The 24,677-nt window shown below is 43.4% G+C and overlaps 1 long non-coding RNA gene across 1 annotated transcript; it reads left to right on the top strand.

The window, feature by feature from the left end:
* Nucleotides 1–1,938: 1,938 nt before the first annotated feature.
* LOC307212785 lies at nt 1,939–16,697 on the top strand. The gene is made up of 3 exons (XR_013837214.1): nt 1,939–2,060; nt 2,824–2,912; nt 16,274–16,697. It is a non-coding gene; the product is annotated as an uncharacterized lncRNA (long non-coding RNA).
* Nucleotides 16,698–24,677: the final 7,980 nt, after the last annotated feature.

The raw sequence follows: 24,677 nt of genomic DNA on the forward strand, positions 1-24,677 counted from the left end.
GGTAAATGTTGCTGCTCTCCAAATGCTCCTGCATACATGGTCCCCAAAGTAAACATTCTGTTTACTTTGTCTCCCCCTCCCTTTAGCTATCTCACATGTGAGCACCTTGACCTTTACCTCTCCATATCTCTGTGCCATTCAGCACCCAAGCCCTTCCGCTCTCTGCTGGCCTCATACCTCTGCCTCCATTGCTCCCCCCTGTCAATTAGCATGCATCTTTTCCTATACATTATGTGGGGTATAGCCGACTCCGCCTAGACTTCCAGCATCCTTCACATAAACTGTATTGCTTTCCAGGATTCTGTGACTGATCCTTCCCCTTTAGAATGTTATTGAACATTCCATGGCATCTGTGACATCACAGATGCTCAAGGAGTGGCTAGGAGGAGGCAGGGCTGATGCCAGGAGTAGGCGTTACTGCTGTTCACTAAGGCCCATGCTCTAGCAGGGAGCCCACCGACAGTTTCTGGAGCCACCTTGTTCTGCTACTCTTTCTTGCTATTGCTGCCCTCTGCAGCTGAGCAAGCCTAGACAGTGGGGCAGAGCAGCCAAGAAAGAAGTAAGCAAATGAGAAGTGGCCATAGGGTCAGGGAGGCTGAGATGGGTGCTCTCAGGGAATGGTCCTCCTGGGTGCATCTTGACCAATGGTCTCTCAATGCCTGAAACTGGCACTTGGGAAAGGAGTCACACATGACAGAAGTGAGCCAGCTAACTGGGCACAGGACAGTTTTCACAGGGTAATCAGTAAAACCAGATCATCGTATCTGAAAGCACGCCGACTCACCATCTAGGGCCACTGGCAATGCTTGCAAAGGTCTTGCTGAACTGCCAATTCCTATTTACGTCTATCCCATGGAAGGAGTGGCCCTGGATAGATTAAATTATAGCTCATTCCTAGTTCGATGATGGGGTTTCTCTAGGTTGGGTTGATTTACGCATCGCAACATAGCTATGATTTACACATTGTAATATATCACACTCAAAGCTAATTAAAGAAATGTGTATCCGCTAGAGAAAAGGAACACAGGAATGGCTGGGGCTGGGGAAGAAGAGCTTCAAGGGGAGCTCAGACTGCTTCTCTCTCTGAATATTTGGACAAAAGCCAGCCACAACTTTTAAGGTCCAAAGATGTTTAAAAACAGGCAAGAAAAAAGAATTCCACCTGAAGATGGAAATAAACTTTCGATATTGCAGATTGTCTAAACTGAGTGAAATTGCTAGAGATGGCACACAAAGCACAAATTATTATATTATTATATTATTTATTATTATAAATGTTTTTTCTTGAGGCTTAGCATCTATGTATTTATTTTTGGAAGCAAAAATATGGTATTGATGTCAATGGGTGAAATCCAGTGGTGTTTGTCTGCAAGCGGAAGAGACACACACCCATGGCAAAACAGATTTTTCCTCTATTTGGGGGAATGTTTGTGGGGCACTGGGGCACCTGGGTGGAGTACAGAAAGTGGAAGTCTGTTCGCATGAGGTTGGATGTTGCCTAACATTTTCAATTGCTTTTTGATGCTTTAACTTTTCCTGTTATTCACAACCGATTATGCTTTACTTCTTTTGAGACACCCCACCTTAGCTGCAATTTCATATCAACTACAGCTGTGCTGAAACCTGTCCTCATTCCCCCCCGTGCTTTTTTCAACTGTGAAAGAGATTTCCATTTTACTGCCTCTTTTGTTGGGCACTTGAGAAGTTCTTTATTCTTTTGTAGGACTGAGCCTAATTTATTGTTACAAAATGGCCATGGGCTGGGCTAGCCAGCCCATGAGGCAGATTGAGGCATCCATCTTAGGAGCAGAATCCCAAGGGGCAAAGCCCCATGGGCACCCTGCCTGCCTGCTGCTGCTGAAGTGAGGAGAAGCGATGGTGGCCTCTGCCGAGATCTCATGAAGATCTTGTGAGATGTCGCAGCTGCCAAAACTTCTCCTAACCTCTTCCACCGCCGCAGCATCAAGGAGAAGTGGCTGCCACTTCTAGGTTCTGGTGAGATCTTGTGCACATCGTGCAAGAATTTGCCGAAAGCCAGAAGCTTTCTTCATGTGACCCTGGTAAGCGAGACTGGCGGAAGGGAAAGTGGGAGGTGGCACAGTCTCGTTTCACCTCAGGTGGCTGTTATGTACTGAGCTGAATAGGATCCAAAATGCAGCAGTCTTATTGGTCCTAGAACAATAGGATTCACAATGCAGCAGTCTGATTGGTCCTAGAACAATAGGATTCAGAATGCAGCAGTCTGATTGGTCCTAGAACAATAGGACCCAGAATGCAGCAGTCTGATTGGTCCACAGGAGCCACCCAATCCAGCTCCAGGTGGAAGTGAATCCACAACCTGATTGGTCTACAGGAGAATCCCGGAATTAGCCAATCACATGGGGCCCATTGTCTAAATAATGTATATAAAGCAGACCTTCTGGGGGAACTTCCATTCCTCCTTGACTTTGAGTATATTTCAGTGGCAAAATAGTTTGGGGTGCCCCTGGCCATGGTTGGTGTCTCCCCACCTCTTCTTCCCACTAAACATTTCTCAGCAGCTTTACCTACTCGCCCCTGCTTCCTGATCTCAAATTCTCCTATGGGAAGAGTTACATCAGGGTGTCGTCCCCTGGGTTTTCATTGATGTGTGAAAAGTCAGGGAGCAGGATGGCTGTTGAGGACCTTAGAGTGGCGTGCTCACTGATTTTGTTTTTGAGGGAAGCTCTTTCTTTTGCATTAACACACACACACACACACACCCCTTTATGCACTGATTTCTTGTCAAGCAAAACTACTTCACTTCAAAGACAACGGAGAACAGCTGTCAACTTCTGTTTACAGAAAAGCCCAGCAGAAGACATCAGGCGCTTTCAAGAAATGCTGGCACTGAGGAAGACTGCAGAGTGAAGACTTCCAAGACCACCAGAGAGGTGATTTGTAGAATTAAAGGACATTCACAAACACCCCACAGTCCCCTTGAAGGCAAACTAAATGCAACAAAACCCTGTAACACCTCCACCAGAGAATTTTTCCAAACGTTTCTCTCCCCTTTGAGATATGTTGAATGCAATTTCTTTTGTCAGTAATTGTTGGAGAATGCCCACATCTGCCCCCCCCCCAAAATCAGGATTTTTTTTGTGGGGGGATATATATATTTATATACACACACATACATATATAATATAAATGTATTGTGCTGGGCAAGTTATATTATGGTTGACTCCACATCTAGGTTTATGGATAAAAAAATTAGAAACCCTCCAGCAATCCTCTCATTTCATTGTAAAATCCACTTTCCTAGACTGGATAATTTTCCATCCATTACCATTTGGTTTCACTGTTGATATGAACAGCTGAAGAACATACACATATTTTTTATTTGCTCTGTTTATAATGAAGTGCTTTAATATTGTGAAATGCCTTTTATTAAATCCAAAGTTTACAGGGCATAATTTGAAGCATTGCTACTGGATTTAATAATGTGGGTGTTATTATGAAGATGAATATGGCACAATACATAATATTTCTCAAAGGATTATTAGCGCATTCATTTTTAGGAATAAGGCAGTGGGTGTTTCTCTTTTGATAGCTATTCAGACACCTAAACATATTTTCACCTCATTGTTCATCCTCGACAAATTTACTGTTATGATGTAACATTAATTAATAATAATAAAATTAATTATTTCTATTTCAAATGCACCATATGACTTGCTGTGCAGTAGCTATCACATTTGTATTCAGAACCACCATCGGATTTACAAGTTAAGGTACCTGGCACACCAAACCCATGGGCATATTTGCCTGGAATTTAGCAGGCTTAATTTAGGGGTTTCTATGCCTGCAAATTTCATTCAATCCTGCCATGCACCGAAAGCTATAGCCATTTAAAAATTTCCCCATAATAGTGAATGGGGAGGTAAAAAGATTTGGCTTTCCTGAATCAGGATTCAGACCTAAATTGAACAGGTCTCACATTGAGTCACAGTTGAGTCTGGCTGTTTTTCAAAGAATAAATCAGGGTCCCAACTGAATCTTGTGGTTTGAGGCACACACTTCTCATGTAGAGAGACCGGTGACTTTGACAAGCGGTCACCGATAGGGCATGTTGCATATTAGTGAGTGACCGGGCCTGCTTGCTGACCTGTCATTTCCAAGGCCTCGCTTGCGTGATTTACCACAGCATTTATTGATTGCTAGTACTCAGTTTTACTGCTGCCATGTATGTGCTTGGAATGAAATTAGGGGTTTTGTGGGGCATCGTCCTGCATCTGACAGCAAAAAAACAAAAAATAATAATAATAAACCCAACTTGCAGCTTGATACTCGAAAGGTGTCTCTCGTAACACACCAAAAGATTTGGGGGAAATTATATTGGTTTATCCTAAAGCTAGTATGCATTGTTATGCATTAGCCAAGGGACCTTATATTTGCTTTAAGAGTGAAGTGGTTAAAACCAGGCCATCCTTCTTTCTCTGAAAGTAGCAATGATTGATTCTGACTGAACTGCAATGAATTCAAGCTCAGTAAAGGTCGTGCCCAGATAAACAGACCTACCTATCCAACACGGGCAAAACTAGAGATTCTGAAAGCTACAAATCTGCGAGGGTGGAGGTTAATTTTGAAATGCCTGATCTCAGCATAAAAATCCATCAAGCGTAAGCTCACTCCACTCATCCAGGCTTCAAACACCCCCACAAAATTGCTAAAGCACTGAAATAGGTGTAATTTCCTTCCAGTTCACCCTCCCCACTCCAACGTAGCTATTTCCTTCAATTACAACCCCCTCCCCCCAAGCGAGCTGGAAAAATTTGGTCAGTGTGATTTCATGAACTGGGTCTGAGCATTTGTGCATTTCCATGAAGCTGAACATTCAAATGTGAAGCGCGTAACTCAGTGGATATCTGCAGTTGGCTATTTTCAGCTGTAGGCTACTTACATTTTTTTTTTAAAAAAATATATGCAGCTGTCCATTTAATAAGGTGGTGGACTTTTCAAAATGATACTACTAAATAAATCATGGATTGAACCACTAAGTGAACAAATACTATGTTATCTGCTTTTGCAAGTTCACTAAAACTGAGCCAAGAGATTTCTTTTCCCCAAATGCCTAGAAAAAAGGATTATTTATTTTTATTCATTTATTTTTTAAAAAGCCTTACATACCACTTTTCATTTTTATATCACAAAACTGGCTCACAATATACATAAGACCCACCAAAACCAGTAAAGAACAGCTGAAACATCCACAAAACATAATTTCAGCAACTGCAACAACCAGAAGTAACGGGGGGAAATGAGTAACAGCCAGCCAGGAAATACTAAAGGTCTTTAACAGCCTGCAAAAGCATTGCATCGCTGGTGCTCTCCTGCTCTCCCATAGGGAGTTCATTTTGCAAAGTGGGCGCCGTAATGGAAAAAGCCCTCCACCATACATTAGTGTGAGCCCCCACCGAGAAAGCATTCCCCGATCTGAGAGAAAGGGTTCTGGCATGCAAAAGGCATTACATGATAACAATGAATCTCCCTTCTGCAGCTGGGGGAGCGACAAAGTTCTTGCATCATCAGCTTTTTTTGTTGTTGACTAGCATTCCGTGGGCTCTGGCATATGTGAATTGTGCCTGTAATGGATGATGGCTGGCACAGGATGGAATTTGCGTGTCGAGGTCCCCAGGTCCATCCCAATAACTCACACATCACACAGAAATTTTTCTTTAAGATTTTTGGCATAATTTTGGCCACAACTTTATTAAAATACCAATTTGTGAGTGGTTGCGTAGGCATTGGTTGCGACTATCTGCCCCCACCATGGGGGACAGACTGACATTCCGCACGATGCGAAAGTCAGAATGGGGAATACACTTGGGGGTTACGCGGAGCAGGGAACCTGCCCTCACCCCAAATGCAACCAGGAGCTCATTGCTATGGCCCGAGCCCCCTTGTCAGAGTGGACAAGCAATAGTTAGCTCCCAATTCCTTTAACGGAATCCCTTGCAGCAGCATGGGACGGGCAATCCCAATGCACTGGCGAAAAGAGGAAGCCCTAGCCTCGTGCAAGGAGTTTTACTATTTCTGGCTGTCAATCAATAAATGGCAACATTAACTTCTTCCCAACAACAAGGGAAGCCCCAATCGCATCAGTGGCCAACAATCAATTAGCCCGCCCCCCAACTTTGGAGTGTCCTGGCGGCCCCCACCGCAACACGTGCTCTCCATGAAGGAGAACACGCTTTGTGGGAATATTCAGGGTGGCAGGAGAGGGTAGATTGTTTATTAATATCCTTCCTAACTTGCATTAGCAAGTTCCTTTACTTAGCAGAGTGCATTCCCCCTTTACACAGCAGAAAACCTGTTGGAAACTCTTGTGAGTTTCTTAAGACAATACACAATTCAATCTGGCTTGTCTTTATTCTCCTAAAAGAATAAAGACATCACAGCCTTATTGATAAGTAACAAAAAGAACGTTTTGCATGTTTAGACCTTTAAACCTCCCCCTTAAATAAATTCAGACAAGATTTTGGTTTGGTTTTCATAGAACTTTCTTTATGTATGCAACAGCAGCAGCAAGAATACTTATAGCAAAGCATTGGAAGACACAAGATGTACCCACTCTGGAAGATTGGCAGATGCAAGTAATGGAATATATGGAGATGGCGGAGATGACTGGCAGAATCCGAGACCAGGGAGAAGAGTTGGTGGAAGAAGACTGGAATAAATTTAAAATTTATTTACAGAAACATTGTAAAATTTTTGAATGTTAATGGTGTTGAAATGAACAGAAAGGGTTCCAGCGATGAGGTTTAAAATAAGATTGGACGGATAATTAGACAAATAAATTGGACAAGAATTTGCTGAATTAATTTTTAACAGGAATACAAAAAAGGGAGATGAGAGGAAGTCAAGAAAATAAGTTAATCAAAGTTGCAGATTAAAAAGAGGGATTTTTTGTGCTCTTTTTTCTTTTTTGTCTTTTTATGGGTTTGTTTTTTTAAACTGTTTTTTTTCTTTTTTCTAATGTATTGTATAGTTTGGTGTTTTTGTGCATTTGTTTTTGTTTTCTTTTATGTTTGTTCTCTTTTTCAAACTTAATAAAATATATATTAAAATAAAAAAATAAAAAAACAAAAGATTTTGGTTTGGTTTTTGGCAGAATTTAGGCCACAACTTTATTGATTACAGCAAGTGAATGGTTTGACTAGCTCCCTGCCCCATTTCAGGTAGCGCTGACCCAGGGCACCAGCATAGGTCAGACAAGGGTGAACACCTGGATAAGCGGAAAGCCAGGAACAGGCTATCTCTGCCACCCAAATGTCCCCCTGGACTCAGGAACGGGCACAACCCCCTCTCAGGGGTTGACCAAACCATCGAGGCCTGGATTCCTTTAACGGAATACCCTTCACATAGGGATGGTGAGAGCGTTCTCCCATCCCTATCACCTGAACCAGAGCCTATCCTCAACCTTACAAGTTGTGACAATTTGCAACACAGCAGGTGAAACCCAAATGGCAACAGCCAGTCAGCCAAGTGGGGGAAATTCCTGCCGTGCCCCTGTGCCAACGACAGACGGCACACGACAGCATAGCAAGGTCAAGCGCAAAGCCCTAAATATAGGGAGAGGTGGGTAGGTGTTCCAAATGCACGCGCCGAAAGAGGAAGCTCTGGGTCATGTGCATAGATATATATAGGTCCCTTGATCAGTTTAGCTTGCATCCCATTGGCCTGATTAAACCCAGCATCAAGGGAACTACCAATTGGGTGTTGTGGCTAATCAATCAAACCCACCCACAACACAGGGTTTGGTTGCCAGGTCTCACCGCAACACGTGCCCTCTTTAAGGGAGGACCCAATTACTCATGATCAGGCAGAGCGCAGTGTGATCCCTGAAGGCAGGCTTTAGGCTTAAAGTTTCAAACATATACAAACAGGTTTACTCCATAAGGGAGATTTACCTAGTGACTGGCTAGCAGTCCAGGTGTTCACAGGACGAAAGGAAGATGGAAAAGAGAGACAGTGGCAGCATGTCTTGGCCTTTTACCAGGTCTGGAAAGGTCACACCCACCTACTAGTCGCATGCGAGGAAGGATGCTCCAGGTCAGAAGGAACAGGAAGTTTCGACTGGCTGGACCAAACATTCCCTTGCATGTCCACTCTAGCAAAACAAGCAATGTTGCACTTGACTGCTCTCAGTGGATTACAGTGGACGCTCAGGATGCCCATTCACAACCCGCAGCGGTGTGTCTGTGCACACATGGGTTGTGATTCGGCGCGTCTGTGCATGTGCAAAGCGAGATTTAGCACTTCTGCGCATGCGCGACTGCCGAAACCCAGACGTAACCTGTTCGGCGGGTCCATAACCTGAAAAAATGCAACTTGAAGCATCTATAACCCGAGGTATGGCTGTACATCCCACAGAATTCATACTGCCAGAGGGTGCCCTGTATGTCTACAGGACGCTCCACAGAATGTCCTACAAGTGGTGTTCTGTTTGTGAAGGAAGAAGAAAAAGCTGTGTGTTGGAGGCATGCCAGAGGAGGCTATGGATCTGCAGGATCCTAAGTCCCCTCATGCTCCCCAACATGGCTGCCAAAGGCCCCCAATATACACCAACCCTGGTGCTGGCATAGTAATTTCCATTGCTCTATGGAAGGAGATTTTTTTTTTTTTAAGGGAGAAAAACACCCCTCGCCCACAAACACCTGCTTTGCCTGTAGCTAGTCAGCAGGGCTTGGGTTGTGTTGCTCACTCTGCCCCAGTTTTTCATCTCAACCATAGGATTGTTTTCTTCCCATTTTGAATTAGTGTATCCTAACCTTGGAGGGCGCACTTAGTGACTTTGGTTGGGCACTATCTAGGCAAATTAAGCATGCTTTGAGTCTCATTGACTTCAAAGGAGGAGAGTTCCTCAGCACGTGAGCTATTTTCCTGTTCATGTCAGTGGGACTTAAAAGTACTTAAATACAGCCATATCTGAAGGTGTGAGTACCGTATTTTTCGCTCTATAAGACACACCCAACCATAAGACGCACCTAGTTTTTAGAGGAGGAAAACAAGAAAAGCCAGCAAGAGCCGCAGACATGATCGCTCGGCGTGGCTCTTTAAAGATAGAGCGGCTCTTGCTGGCTTTTCTGGGAGGTGGGAAAAGGGACTGATGGGCTGCCCTCCGTCCCTTCTCCCACCTCCCTGAAAAGCCAGAGCAAGCTGTGCAGCTATCTCTGAAGCCAGCACAGCAAGAAGGAGAGCTGCGCAGCACCTCTTGATCTGCTGGCTTCCCAGCGAAGCAGGATGAGGGACGGAAGGGGCTCCGTAAGGGCTCTCTTCTGTCCCCCATCCTGCTTCACTGGGAAGGCAGCACAACAAGAGGCGCTATGCTGCTCTCCCTCTTGCTGTGCTGGCTTCAGCGATAGCTGCATAGCCTGCATTCGCTCCATAAGACGCGCACACATTTCCCCTTACTTTTTAGGAGGAAAAAAGTGTGTCTTGTTGAGCAAAAAATACGGGATATGGAATATATGGATAAACTTTAAGGAACATCTGTGTATCACCAAAAAAGAAAGAAAGAAAGAAAGAAAGAAAGAAAGAAAGAAAGAGGGAGGAAGCCATTCATATCATCTGAGGCACATTCTCTAGAAGTCCCTAGACTGGCTCTCCAATCCTTTCTGCTTATCTCAGTTTACAATATACAACACCATGAGCTGTAAAATAAGTTTCATTCTGGATGAGTGCCCTGGAGAACGTTGGGATGCATTGCATTAACCATTTCCCACTAGGTTCTTCCAGATTCTAACATGGAGGGGAAAAGCAGTATCCCAATTATTTCTGTTAATTACGAAAATGCTTATTTCATTATTTTGTTCATAATTATATTGAACTGTTTTGTAAGATCAGGCACTGAATTCCACTTAATTGTCTGTTGCTTTAGCAAGGCTGCTACCACAAAATGTATGTTTCAGATACCTCATCTCCTCCTGCTGCCAATCTCATTTAGGACCTTAAATGTTTATTTGCAGCAGTTCAATTGCCATTATTTAATCTTGGATAATCTTCAAATTCTGGTGTCTGTGGCCTTTTTGACATAGAGGGGAGGTTAACATCCTTCCACATAATTAACTACAGGTTAGGATAATATATTAAGAAGTCCAAGAGGCATTCCATAGCATACTCACTTGGGTGAACTCTGTCGCAAAATCTCTGGCAAGAAAAGAATTTCCTCCAAAACCAGAGAACTGGATGTGTGTAGAAAAAGTGGGGAAGGGATTGAGTGCCTCATATTTCTATAGCATACAACCATGAGTAGAAAGAATATGCTTGGCAGAGATAACAATGGCATAGGTTGTAATCCTAACCCCATTTAGGTAAAGGTAAAGGTACCCCTGCCCGTACGGGCCAGTCTTGACAGACTCTGGGGTTGTGCGCCCATCTCACTCAAGAGGCCGGGGGCCAGCGCTGTCCGGAGACACTTCCGGGTCACGTGGCCATCGTGACAACACTGCTCTGGCGAGCCAGAGCCGCACACGGAAACGCCATTTACCTTCCCGCTGGTAAGCGGTCCCTATTTATCTACTTGCACGTGGGGGTGCTTTCGAACTGCTAGGTTGGCAGGCGCTGGGACCGAACGACGGGAGCGCACCCCGCCGCGGGGATTCGAACCGCCGACCTTTCGATCGGCAAGCCCTAGGCACTGAGGCTTTTACCCACAGCGCCACCCCATTTACCTGGGAGCAATTCCCACTGATTTTTGAGTAGACATTACATTACATTTACAACATATGCATGCAAAGAAGTTGCGGTGCACATCTGTCCTCTGGCCCTATGTTGGTTTCCTGCTGTACTCAGTGCAGACAGAAAAAATCAGCAAGCATACTCATAAGAATAATTAGTAATTATTGTTATTATTTATTAATTTTGCACACAGCCCTCCATGCAAAGATCTCAGGGTTGTTCACAGCATAAAATACCGAATAAAACCACGAAGTACATAATAAAAACAAGAACAAACCAAGCCAATACCCCACTCCCACAAACACATTTAGGACCTACACCCTTGTGCAAATTAATTGAAACAAACAATGAATTAAGTAGTTTATTGTACAAAAATGTGAACTGCAGAGGAACTGATTTGGATTCCTTTCTCCTTCAAATCCATATTCAATGTGTCACTCGTCTTGCGAGGATCCTTTTTGCTTTGTCAAAGCAAGTAAGCATCCTCTGTAGTTGTTGTTTTCTTCTTACGACCACACTTTCCTTTACGTTTAGGAGAAACCGATCCAGTTTCCTGCTTCAACTTGACGACACAGCTGACAGTTGCTAAACTCACACCAACCACTGAAGCAATCTCTCTATACGTCTTAGCTGTGTGTTCGTGCAGAGTTATGACCTTCATACATTTCCTAGGTGTCACATCCATCTCGAACGGCGGTCGAATCACATCTGGTCAGGTTTCTAAAAGCTGAAATACTGTAGCTGCTGATGTAATGATTGCATCATACACTACGGTGGTCGGACGGGATTCTAAAATCTGATGCAATACAGTAGCTGCTGACGTTATGATTGCATCAGCCAACGTAAAAAATGACCAAACTGACATTTTGTGTTTGTTCTGAGTACAGGATTACGAGTAGGATAGAAAACATGCTTTGTTTCAATTAATTTGCACAAGGGTGTGTAGAGGTCTGGTTGCACAAAGGTCTGGTTGAAGAGGAATGTTTCTGCCTGGCCCCTAAAGATATGCAATGAAGGTGCCAGGCAAACCTCCCTGGGGAGAGCAAGCCTTGTGTGTGGAAATGTATTATAGCATCCCATCACCTTCTGACACTAAGAATAATAGCCGAAGTGTGGAAGTCTCCCATGAAAAGCCTGTTCTCAAACAAATCTTAGATGAGCAAGCAGAGAGAGTTCTCTTCTGGGCATGCTGCCCAGAAAACCCAATTGACGTTTTCTTCAATTCAGCAGGAAACAGTGGGTTTTCCCAGGGAAAGTGTCGGGACAAAAGGAACACTTCTTAGACCCTTGCCTAGAAGTCAAACGGAAGTGTGGATGAGCTGTAACTGGCCATCATTATGCTCCCAAAATAAGGTTCTACGGGTTCCCCACTAAGAGTCTTCACTCTAGTGAATGTTGAGTAATTTCAACAGATTAGTTCTGCTCTGTCAAACACAAAAAACGCTGAATGTCAAAGCTAAAGCAGATTCAAGAGCCCCTTTGTCACCACTTTCTGGAAGGCAATATCAGCACCAGCAAAGCCCAGGTTGCTACCTGTGCGGCACTAAAGAATGCTGTTCCCATCTGTTTCCAAACTGATCCCTATACCTGCGTAGGAACAATTTTCCTGCAGGCTAGATTATTTGCAGAGCCTGGCTTTAAATCTGCATTTCCGCCCCCCGCTCTGCAGTTGTAGTAGCAGCAACTCTTCTACTTGTGGCTTGTACGAGTCCGCTGTTTTATTTGATTTGTTTTGTTGTGTTGTGTTTCATGATGGGCGTAAAGCTGAATAAACATTTGATTGATTGACAACTCTTCCAAACCCTTTAGTTAGCATACCCATAATTTAACATGTGCCCCAGCTCCTCAGACACAGGCATGCATTAGCCATCTTCAGTCATGTTCTCTGCCCTGCCATGTGCTAAACACATTGTCACTTTCTTCCCATCCTAAGTAAGAGGTGAGGTCATGACTGCATGCCCTGTAGCTGCCCCTGGTGCCTCAAATGAGATAATAACGCAGAGTGAGGATGCCTTAGAAGGGTAGCTGTCATTACAAGGTATTTTACAGCTCTCCTTTGATATGTGTTTTAGTGTCCTCAAAGATACCAGAATTTCATTTGGGTATCATGCAGAATGCCTCTTCAGTTTGGGATGCACAAAACTAGGCCTGTTTTGCTAATACTGGTGTCAGGATACTGTCAGCGACCCCTGGTTATTGCCCAGGAAAGAATAAGGACAAGGGAAGATTTCTTACCGTCCTTTTTTTATTCAATATTTACAGAGAGAGGCTATAAAACCCAGCAGCTTGGATAATGGCACTGTCCCAAGTGAATCTTCATCCTCCTTCTCTCCCACTTCCTCATTCATCATCATCATCATCATCATCATCATCATCATCATCACCTCCATGGGTGCTGCTAGGTGCCCTCTGTCTTTGAGCTCTTTGCTCTCCTACTTTTAAGGCTCACTGGGTTCTGGGAGATGGAGGGTCTGGAATGCTTTCTAATGACAATGTGTCAGCCAGCAGTTGCTCCGGCTCTCCTATGATTTCCCAACTTTCCCCCTCATCTGCCTCTGAGCTGTGACCTTCCTCAAACCCCTGTTGTGAAACTACACTGTCTTCCTCTTCCCTGAAAGGTTCAAGAGGGGGAGGCAGTCTCCACCATTCCTCCTCTGCCCAGTCCCTGACAACTGGTGAGCACCTGGGACTCAGCTATACAACTGTAAATATAATGTTTTAAGTGCATTATACAAAAGTGACTCTAGATGGCAATGGTGAGCTTATGGAAAATTCAATATATTTTTCAAAACAGGGTTTGTTTGTTTAAAGCATTTTCACAACATTTTTATATGCATCTAGTTTTCATGCTGGTTGCACGCAATGGAAAATCCTGAACTCTGAAAAACCTTGGGGGAATGGTCAGTTGATCCCTAGCTCTGAGAGCTACTGAAACAGCTATCATCCAGCTCCCCGCTCTGCCACCACAGAGGGCTTCCATAGAACTATCTTGCCCTGAGAACATTAAAGGTAAAGGGACCCCTGACCATTAGGTTCAGTCATGGCCAACTCTGGGGTTGTGGTGCTCATCTCGCTTTATTGGCCAAGGGAGCCGGCGTACAGCTTCCGGGTCATGTGGGCAGCATGACTAAGCCCCTTCTGGTGAACCAGAGCAGTGCACAGAAACGCCATTTACCTTCCCGCTGGAGTGGTACCTATTTATCTACTTGAACTTTCACATGCTTTTGAGCTGCTAGGTTGGCAGGAGCAGGGACCAAGCAACGGGAGCTCACCCTGTCGTGGGGATTCCAACCGCCAACCTTCTGATTGGCAAGTCCTAGGCTCTGTGGTTTAACCCACAGCACTACCCGCGTCCCCCTGAGAACTTTGGAGAAGCAGAAATGGGTTTTCAAAATGGGGTTCTTTCTCATTTGTCTTTTTCCATTTTGGTTTTATTCCATTATTGCTATTGATGCTCGTTTTATTAATTTTATGAGAAGCACTTTATCAAGTCCACCAGAAATGCAGTATATAAATACCATAAAGAAACAAACAATCAAACGAATAAATAGGTCTTCCTCCATAGTGGAATTCTCCTTTTTTTTATATGGATGATTGCAGTTCAATTTCCAGATAATAATAACCATAAAAGGACAGTCAATATTGTTTGCCATATGATGTTCTCTCTCTCTCTCTTTCTTCCTCACAGGAAGATGCCAAAGTCTCCAATACCTGTGGAATGTACATGTTTAGCAGCAGTTAAGGGATGATGGCTTCATAGATTAGAAACCCTCCACATGTATGCCAGTCAAAAGAGACATTTGTGCTGAATTGTGATGGATGAAACTGGGCAGTGCCTTCCAAATTATCAGACCAAAAGCTCATTTATTTTTCCCATCTGGAACTTCGACACAGTGTCATTTTGTAAAGGACAAAGATGGCAACTCATTCTAATTTGATATCGAGAACATTTCCCCCCAAAAAAACAAACATTGAAAGCAAATACAGTGGTACCTCGGGTTAAGAACTTAATTTGTTCCGGAGGTCCGTTCTTAACCTGAAACTGTTCTTAACCTGAGATACCTCTTTAGCTTAAGGGGCCTCCCGCTGCCGCCACGCTATTTCTGTTCTCATCCTGAGGTAAAGTTCTTAACCCGAGATACTATTTCTGGGTTAGCAGAGTCTGTAACCTGAAGCATCTGTAACCTGAGGTACCACTGTATAGACAACGTTATTATGAAACGGAGCGTATAAACTCCCCCCCCCCACAAGTATTTTGTCATAACCCATGTCACTTGTCTTTCACGATTGGCTCCAGCTGGTGCATACTGCATTCAGAGACCCATATCTTTGATTTTTCATCATTTTTCATTTGTACTAATCATTGGAAAGACTTAGCAAAATATTTTTATGTTATATTTTTATTTATGGTTATGCTAATAGGACCTCTCAATGCTGGGAGATTCAGGACAGAGGAAAAAAAATGTACCGTACTTTTCCGTGTATTAGACGAGGGTTTTTTACTCCAAAATAAAGTAAAAAAATGGCGGGGGGTCATCTTATACATGGGTAGTGCAGAGGGGAGACGGGCGATTGGTTGCCTCTGCGAGCAGGATCTAACGACTGGGTGAATGAATGGTGTCTGCTGCAAGGGCTGCTTTTTATTGGCCGCTGCTTTGTCAATTGGGTGGGTTATTAGTGGATACAGCAAGGACTGCTTTGGATTGGCTGCCACCTCAACAATTTGGCTTGTGCCGTTTGCGATTGTTAGAGTTTGCCAGTTGGGTGAGTGATATTTGGTTCGGCATTCCCTTCCTCCCCCGCAAAATTGCTCAAAAAATGTGAGCGTTCCTCCCCCCCCCCCAAAAAAGCTCAAGAATTCTGGGCAATGCTCCACAGAAAAAGCTCAACAACTCTGTGCCATCTCCCCCCATATTCTTAAATTTGAGCACCCCAAAATATGGGACGTCTTATACATGGGGCGTCTTATAGACAGGAAAGTACGGTACTTTGTCATTTAGCACACAGTTCACTTGTGGAATTTGTCCCCATAAGAAGCAGTGACGGCTGCCAATTTGGATGGCTTTAAAAGGGGATTAGAGATATCCATGGAGTATAAGCCTGTCAGTGGCTACTAATCCTGATGGCTATGTTCTTCCTCTGCTGTCAGAGGCAGTATGAGTCTGAATACCAGTTGCTGGAAGCCACAGGAGGAGAGAGTGCTGTTGTCTCATGTCCTGTTTGCAACCTTCCAATAGGCATCTGGTTGGCCACTGTGCGAAAAGGATGCTGGACTAGTTGAGCTACTGTTCGGATCCAGTAGGACTCTCCTAATGTGTCTTCTGTAGAAGCTCCATAGAGTTCATAGATTCAATTGCTATGCCCTCAAGATGCTTCCATTTCAGCATTCATTTGCTCAGAGTTTCTGCTAGAGCTTATCAGATGCATCTGATTAAGTCATCAGTTGAAGGCACCTTTTATCATATGTGGTGGAAACGTAAGGTAGTAAAAGAATTTTGGGAAATGATGTATAATGAGTTGAAAAAATATATGTTTAAACCTTTTCTATACCCCCCCGAAGCCTTTCTTTTAGGAATTCTAGGTGCCAAAATCCCAAGGAAGCAGAAAATACTGTTTAAGTATGCGACCACAGCTGTGCAGATGTTATTGGCCCAGAAATGGAAAGAAGATAAAGTCCCGACCAGAGAAGAATGGAAGATCAAGTTGATGGATTATGCCAAAATGGCAAAAATGACTGGAAGAATCAGAAATCAGGAAGACCAAAATTTTAATAAGGAATGGGGGAAATTTATAACTTTTCTTAAAGACCATTGTAAACAGTGAAAATCGTTAGTAGGACTGGAATAACACTTGTAGTTTAATGGTGAATTTTGGACACAGTGGAGAGGTAAAAGATTTGGATTATTAAAAAACATACAGGAGGGAATGATTAACAATAGGATCCACAAAGGGGAGGAGGAAAGTCCAGGAGATTCTTTGGAATCTTGTTTCTATGTTGTATGTTGGATATGTGGCTGTGAAATTTTAATCTGAAAAAACCGTGTGTGTGTGTGTGTGTGTGTGTGTGTGTGTGTGATCAATTGAAAGCAATAGATTTGAGTTCACCCTGAATAACCTCATTGATTTCAGTGGGTTTCCTTTGGGTACGGCTAAGTTGGATACAACCCAGACTCTTCCCTCTGTAATCTTCGCAGGAAATTCGTAGCCTTTGCAGGAGATGACCCTGCCTCACACAACCAGAGTCTTTGATGGTGGAAAGCTGCACACTGACAAAAACTGTGAGGTCTGCGGCCAATTGGTGTCAAAAAAGGTTAGAACTTTCTTCATGTATGCAACAACGGCAGCAAGAATACTTATTGCAAAGTATTGGAAGACACAAGATCTACCCACCCTGGAAGAGTGGCAGACGAAGGTGATGGACTATATGGAATTAGCGGAAATGACTGGCAGAATCCGAGACCTGGGAGAAGAGTCGGTGGAAGAAGATTGGAAGAAATTTAAAGATTACTTGCAGAAACACTGTAAAATTAATGAATGTTAAAATGATGTTGGACTGAAAATAAGTGGCATTAGCAACAAAGGTAAAAAGAGCATGCAGAAATGAATTAAAAATTTGGTGAAATTATAGAGTTACAGTATGTTAACATTCAGAGTTAAGATAAATGGAAGAGGGTAAGGATTTGCTGATTTGAATATTTTAATGGGAATACAAAAAGGGGAGGTGTGAGGAAGTCAAAGAAATAAGCTAATGAGTTTAAAGTTATAAAAAATGGATTTGTTTTTTAACTTTCTTTTCTCTATTTTTCTATTTTTCTTGTTTTTTGTACCTTGTACTTTTGTTTGAGAGTTTTCTCCTTTTTTCTTGTTTTACTATGCATTTTTGTACTTATGATTTTGTAAAATCTTAATAAATATTCATTAAAAAAAAACTGTAAGGTCTGGACAACTGTGCAGTCCTATAGATGTATATTTGGATGAAAGCCACGTTGAGTCCACTGGGATATACTCTGAGACTGTAGCCAAATACTCCAAGATCATCCTTGTCCTTAATGCCAAGAATGACTCTTACAAGAGAATGGTTCTTTTTTCAGTCTGCTGCTGGAATTGAGTATTAATTACAATAGCATATAGAATCACTAATGAAACAGGAGGGGGGGGTGATTTGCTGTAACAAATTAAATGCATGCATCACAGACTGGGGGAGGGAAAACTCGGGGGGGGGGGCAGCAGAGATAAAACTACCATGGATATCTGAAGACCAGGTATGCTTTATTTTTAATGCCCTCTGTTGTCTTACGGTTCACTGGATATTCAATATGAACATTTTTACCCCTGTATAAACTGTACAAGCAATTGATTTTTGTAATGGTACAATCTGATGTAATGCAATGTGACATTACAGTTGGCTAATTCCCAGTGCCCCTCCAGCCAATATCAATTTTTATCTATAGCTGTTTTCCAAAAACTGCTGAAGAGGTCATTTAGGGGATTTTTGCCCCCTTACAAAATCACCCTCAGTGGCTGATGTCACAAAATGCTGTTTTGTGTGCCTGCAAGTGTGTGTGTTTGTGTGTATACAGGCTCTCTCTAGCTAAATCATACTTGGAATAGATCCCTTGAAATCAATGGACTTAAGTTATTTATTCAATAGATTTTTATCCTGCTTTTCAAGAGAGTATCCTCACAAAGTGGCACACAGAGTATACAATTAAATTGTATAAAACACAATCTAAAACTTTCAGCAACCAATAACTTTAAAATAGCCAGATCATAAGGCAATCAGTAGCCCGATATAATGAAACATATAAACAAAACTGGACTCCTTGTTATATATATGAAGGTACAGGGAAAGTTTTTGGCCGCAAGACCTTTTACCCACATAGGCTGGTGTGCCAGATGTGGCCATATTTGGGGGGAAACCAGACTTTGCCTCAGCCACACATGCTATGGTTACATCTAGACTAGACTATCACAATGCACGATGCATGGGGCTGCCTTTAAAGGTGGTTTGGAATCTTCAAGTGGTATAGAATGCGATAATATGCTTGTGGACCAGACATTCACGATCATTTTGCAAACCTCCCAGAACTTAGCTGAATACCACTCAATGTGTCTACTTGAATTAAAACAATCTAAAGCTGGTTTTTTTTATTTAATGTCATGATGTGCCTCAAATATTAAATTTTTAAGAGGCGGTCTGCAACACATGTTTCTCACAATTGCTTGTTCAAAATGGCCCTGTGCTGATGACATTTCCTATTTGGGCTCTCACTTAACATTTCGACCTGAACACATTAAAGAAAAAATTATTATTTCAGCGTCAGGTCTCAACACATCTCTGTCTCTCAGCAGGCAGCCCTGGAATAAGGTTCAGCTCCTTTAGTCGGCTGTTGCCAAATACGACTGCTGCAGCATCTCTAAAGTACACCCTTTTGGCTCTCCACCTGCTTGAGAAAATTGCTGTGTGCTCCGTTAATTTCTCATTTAGCTCACTGCAACTTCCATCCCGCTACACTTCCCTCCTGGTGCATTCCTTGTTTTCATCCATCCAGAATGACCCCTGCTAAAATTAATTTATCTCTCATTGCTATGGTAACCTCCCAGTCCCTCCTGACATCTCTGAGGCTGCAATCCTATAACACTTAGCACGGAACAGTGTGGGGCTTTCTTTCTGAGTAAACGCCGAGCAGCTCGCGCTGTAAGTTGGCTTTCTCCATCAACATTAAGTTCCCCATCATATTTCAGGCTCTGTAATTTTCTGTCTTCCAGTTCGCTTACAAATTCCCCATTGTCTCATTCCCTGTTCATGTATGTGTGTCTTTTTTCCATCTTGCTCCCAAGGCTAGAAATAGCTTCCTCCCCTGTATCCATCAAACCACCTCCCTCATGTCTCTTTTGGGAACAACAGTAACAAAGTATTTCCTTACCTGAACCGTTCCAGGACCCCACAATTTGTGTGCTTTCTGCCAACAGTTAATTCACCCATCCTGCACTCCATCCATCTTTGTTCCTTCTCTTCATCCTTGTCTCACCCCTTTCACGCAAGCCAAGCTTGCACTGCACAGACAACTTGCACCTTGCGTTCTCCTTCATTAGCAATAATATAGCGTGTCACACTACTCTGAAGTGACCTGGTTGTGCTCAGCATTCCCAGCCTCACGGGAGGTAGACCCGGTGCATGTTGGAGCAAGGGAAGGGGGGAATTTAAATTCAGTTTGCATTTCAAGACAAATTTACTTACTTCACACTTTCACCAACTATGTCCAAAATGAAGCACAGCTGTCCTTCAAAATTTGACTTCTTTGAATTCTGCAGTGCTGTCCTCCGCGCAAATCATGTGAACAAAAATGCATATGCTTTGGTAAAAGGTACATACAAACGCACACATTACAAAAAACAATATTAAAAGTATATTGAGGGAAATTGTGAATATTAGGCAAAATTGCATACAATATTTGGAGAAGTTTGCACTAAAATGTTGACAAAAATTATCATGAGGACTTTCTCAAAATGGTGGACTAACATGGAAACATGGAGAATGGAACTTAAGATGGTAAAAATGAGAAACGGAGAGAAACAGAAATAGACAGGTTTTCCCACCCCTAGTTGGAGTACATCCAAAATGGCACCATTTTGAAGATGCCTCTCTTTCTTAGAATCATAGAACTATAGAGCTGGAAGTGACTCCAAGAATCATCTAGTCCAAATCCCTGCTATGCAGGAATCCTGCCACAGCTGTCCTTTGGTGGTATCAAAGTGCTAACTTTCTAGGTAACAGCAAGACACACTGACTATGTTATGTTTCAGTGTTTTGGAACATCCCTAGATGGCTAGTGCAAAATTAAAAAAAAAACCCTGCCCAGTCACCATATTCTTCATTTGTGGACCTGCCTTGCTCTTCACTTCATTGAATGAGACAAGAAGCAGGGCCTTGTGGGTTGTAATACTAAGGTTGCAGAAATCCTTGTCTCAGGAGATCTGATTGATTCCCTCTTTGTTCTCTTTTTGGCGTTCTGTTAAGATCTACCCTCCCCCACCTTTGCCAAACATTTGGGTGTGTTTCAGTTCCCCACCTTTCCCTTTCCATTGCTTTGAGTTCTGGTTCAGTTGGCTCTGTTGAAATTGATAGTTACTTTTACTGTACAGGCGACAACTGATTTGCATGTGTTCCATATGTGCGCAACCATACACACCTATGTTTCGGTGACCCGACCAGGAAGTGGCCAGAAAAGGGGGTGTAATGGGGGACAGAATGGGGAAGGGGCATAACAGGACATAATGGGGCAAAGTGGGCTTATGCGCAGTCCACCATCACTTGCAATGCAACCCCTGAATGCCCAGCCTTCTTATCAGTAATAGCATCTCAGTCTTAGTCTCCATGGCTCCAGTCATCCTTTAGCCCCTGTTTCATGTTTTTAATTATGTAATTATATTTGGAGGTGGCCCCCTAATATATTTTCTCTGGACAACCTGCAATATTTATTTAATTTACTTATTAATTGGTTTTCAGGGGCGAACACTCACAAAGCAACATACACAGAGAAATAAAAATTATAGACCCGCAAGCAGCGTATAAGCACAGAGTAGAAACGGACAAATGGGGAGACATTGAATTACATCACTAACGTCAGGAAAGGCATTAGAAGAAAAATGTAAGTTCTTAAGGCCTGTTTGAATGCCAAAACTGAAGGGGATCGAGCAAATGTTAACGGAAAGAGAATCCCTGTTTAATTAGGTTTTAACCAACTTAAGGAATATCGTACAAATAATGCCACCAATAAACAACCACAGCAAAATCCAGGAGCATCACGGGGAATAAAACAAAATACCAAGAAAAGTCAAATCGCCAAAGCCAGGGGTTGCCAACCTTTTGCAGTCAGTCTACACATTCCAGGCAATGTGCAGGAAGAGGAAACAGTTTCTCATATAATGTGGGGTTTTGAGGGGATATTTACTGATGGGCATCAGGCACTGCAGGCATTCTTGAGACCTGTCCTAAGCATGTAGCAACTTTGCAACTTTGTAAGAACTAAAGACAACCAAAATGCAAAAATTAATATCTTCGAATGATATTAAAAACCAGGGCTTTTCCCCATCTGGAACTCAGTTCTGGCACCTCCCAGGTGGGCACCACTGCCATGATAAGAGGACAGGGGATGCGGGTGGCGCTGTGGTCTAAATCACTGAGCCTCTTGGGCTTGCGATCAGAAGGTTGGCGGTTCAAATCCTTGCAACGGGGTGAGCTCTCATTGCTCTGTCTCTGCTCCTGCCAACCTAGCAGTTCAAAAGCACGCCAGTGCAAGTAGATAAATAGGTACCTCTGCAGTGGGAAGGAAAAGGCCGTTTCCGTGCGCTCTGGTTTCCGTCACGGTGTTCCATTGCTCCAGAAGCAGTTTAGTCATGCTGGCCACATGACCCAGAAAGCTGTCTGTGGACAAACGCTGGCTCCCTCGGCCTGAAAGCGAGATGAACGCCACAACCCCACAGTCACCTTTGACTGGACTTAACCATCCAGGGGTCCTTTACCTTTTTACTAAGAAGACAAGGCAGGCGTCCTTGGTGAATTCCAGCACAACTTTTTCTAGAAAAATAGTACTGTTAAAAACAATGTTAAAAGACCCAGGAGAATAAAAAAAATATTGCCTAGCTTGCACTAAAAAACAATATAGTTGCCAGGCCAGCCTCTATGGGAGAATGTTCTGGAAGCAAGGTGGGAGGATAGCCAAGAAGGACCTTGTAACTACGTTGTGTGTTTCAGTCTGAGATGGTCACTTCTCCTTGAGAGCCACCTTGAAAGTCCCATGTTTGGTGAAGGGCAGGATCAAATTATTAGTAACTAGTGCCAGGGATAATGATTCCAGGATCGAAAACACCACAAAGCAAATGAAAGAAGGCCTTACCAACAGCAGTGTGGTGTTTGCCATGCTTAGGGAAAAAATTGTGCAAGCCCTGTTAACTATACATGTGTCTATGAGATGCAGCAGTGCAATAATGACATCAATAATAATATTGTCTTGATATAGCTATCCTCCATACGCAGCAGCTGGCATTCCAGGTGCAGCGCAAATAAAATGCACTCAGCACTCCTGGCACTTCCATAAAGCCATAAAAGCACCTAGGAAAGGGGTGCTTGATAAAGAGGAAGGGTAGAAAGAGTAAATAAATGAAAACTAAACCATTCCAAAAAAGATACGGAGAACAGAAAATTGAAAAAAAGTTTTCAAGGATGTTCTGAAGGTGAGGAAGGAGGAAGAGAAAGGCATATCCAGAAGGTGAAAAGCCCGCATAGCAAAGGCACGATCGCCTGCGGATGACTGGGGAGCCTTAAAGATGTCAACTTCCTTCTGTATTTCTTTTGACATATGCTGCTGTCATGATTTGGCTAGATAGCTCTTTGGTGGGTCTTTTATGGGACTATTTTGATGTGGAAGCAGCAGACGGCAGTCTACTCAGACTAGAGGCCTGCAGCCAAAGATTCCAATCAATATGTGATGTTCAGCCTGACTCGCCCCTTCAACATATGTAGCTCTGTTATGTGTACCTCTCCTCTCTGCTCCTTCTCGCTCCTGATTTCCTTCTCCTCTCAGACTCCCTTCCACGAGTCATTTTCATTTCTTCTGGAACATTCTGTATCATAATCCCCTCCCTTACTTCCCTTGTGTCACTGCTTTATCTGCCTCCTAGCTGGTCTTTCCCTCACAGTCTAGGGTTGCCATACTTCAAACAGTGAGAATCCGGAAAGAAAAGTTGTTCAGCTTTTTCTGGCAAAGTAGTTGAACTTTTTGGCAAAAATCACAAAAAATGCCATTCTTGAGCTGCTTTTATGGAAAATTGGCAAAAGCGGCACTGCCAACATGGGCTGCCACATGTCTGGATTTTCCCAGACATTTGCCCCCGATTTCCACCCATACACTGATGCTGACTGCAGTATTCTGGATATGTCTGGGAAATTCTGGATGTATGGCAACCCCCTTCTGCCCTCACTGGGGTCTGAAGGTGAAATCCAATGTTGGTTTTCATCTAGACACACAAAAAATGGAGAAACTTTTGGGCACTACTCCATGAACCCACTTTAAGAAAACAACCCACCTGTCAATAACATTACAGTGGTACCTCAGGTTAAGAACTTAATTCGTTCTGGAGGTCCATTCTTAACCTGAAACTGTTCTTAACCTGAGGTACCGCTTTAGCTAATGGGGCCTCCTGTTGCCACGCACCGCCACCATCCGATTTCTGTTCTCATCCTGAAGCAAAGTTCTTAACCTGAGGTAATATTTCTGGGTTAGTGGAGTCTGTAACCTGAAGCGTCTATAACCTGAAGCGTCTGTAACCCGAGGTACCACTGTATATACTTATGATATCACATGGTTGACATATGGATGTCACAATCACCTGTCATAATCCCTTGTTCTCAACAGACATCTGGCTGACTGCAGTGCAAGGAACATTGGTTGGTTCGTTGGGAAGCACTGAGCGTAGGACTGGCAAAATGATTCTTTCTTCCTCCAACATCTGGTGATGCGGAGTCAGGGGAAAAGCAAGCATTGGTGGGAGAAGTCCCTCTCACAGCCACCCTCGGTATTATCACGGAAGAAGGCAGAGGAGTAGTAGTAAGGTAAAGGTAAAGGGGCCCCTGATCATTAGGTCCAGTTGTGACCGACTCTGGGGTCGCGGCGCTCATCTCGCTTTATTGGCCGAGGGAGCCGGCGTACAGCTTCCGGGTCATGTGGCTAGCATGACTAAGCCACTTCTGGCGAACCAGAGCAGGGCATGGAAACACCATTTACCTTCCGGCCGGAGCAGTACCTATTTATCTACTTGCACTTTGATGTGCTTTCGAACTGCTAGGTTGGCAGGAGCAGGGACCGAGCAACGGGAGCTCACCCTGTTGCGGGGATTCAAACCACCGACCTTCTGATCAGCAAGTCCTAGGGTCTGTGTAGTAGTAATAATAATAGTGTCTGCAGCTCCTTCCA

Source organism: Podarcis cretensis (assembly GCF_951804945.1).
Source record: "Podarcis cretensis genome assembly, chromosome: 3".
In the NCBI taxonomy this organism is placed as follows: domain Eukaryota; kingdom Metazoa; phylum Chordata; class Lepidosauria; order Squamata; family Lacertidae; genus Podarcis; species Podarcis cretensis.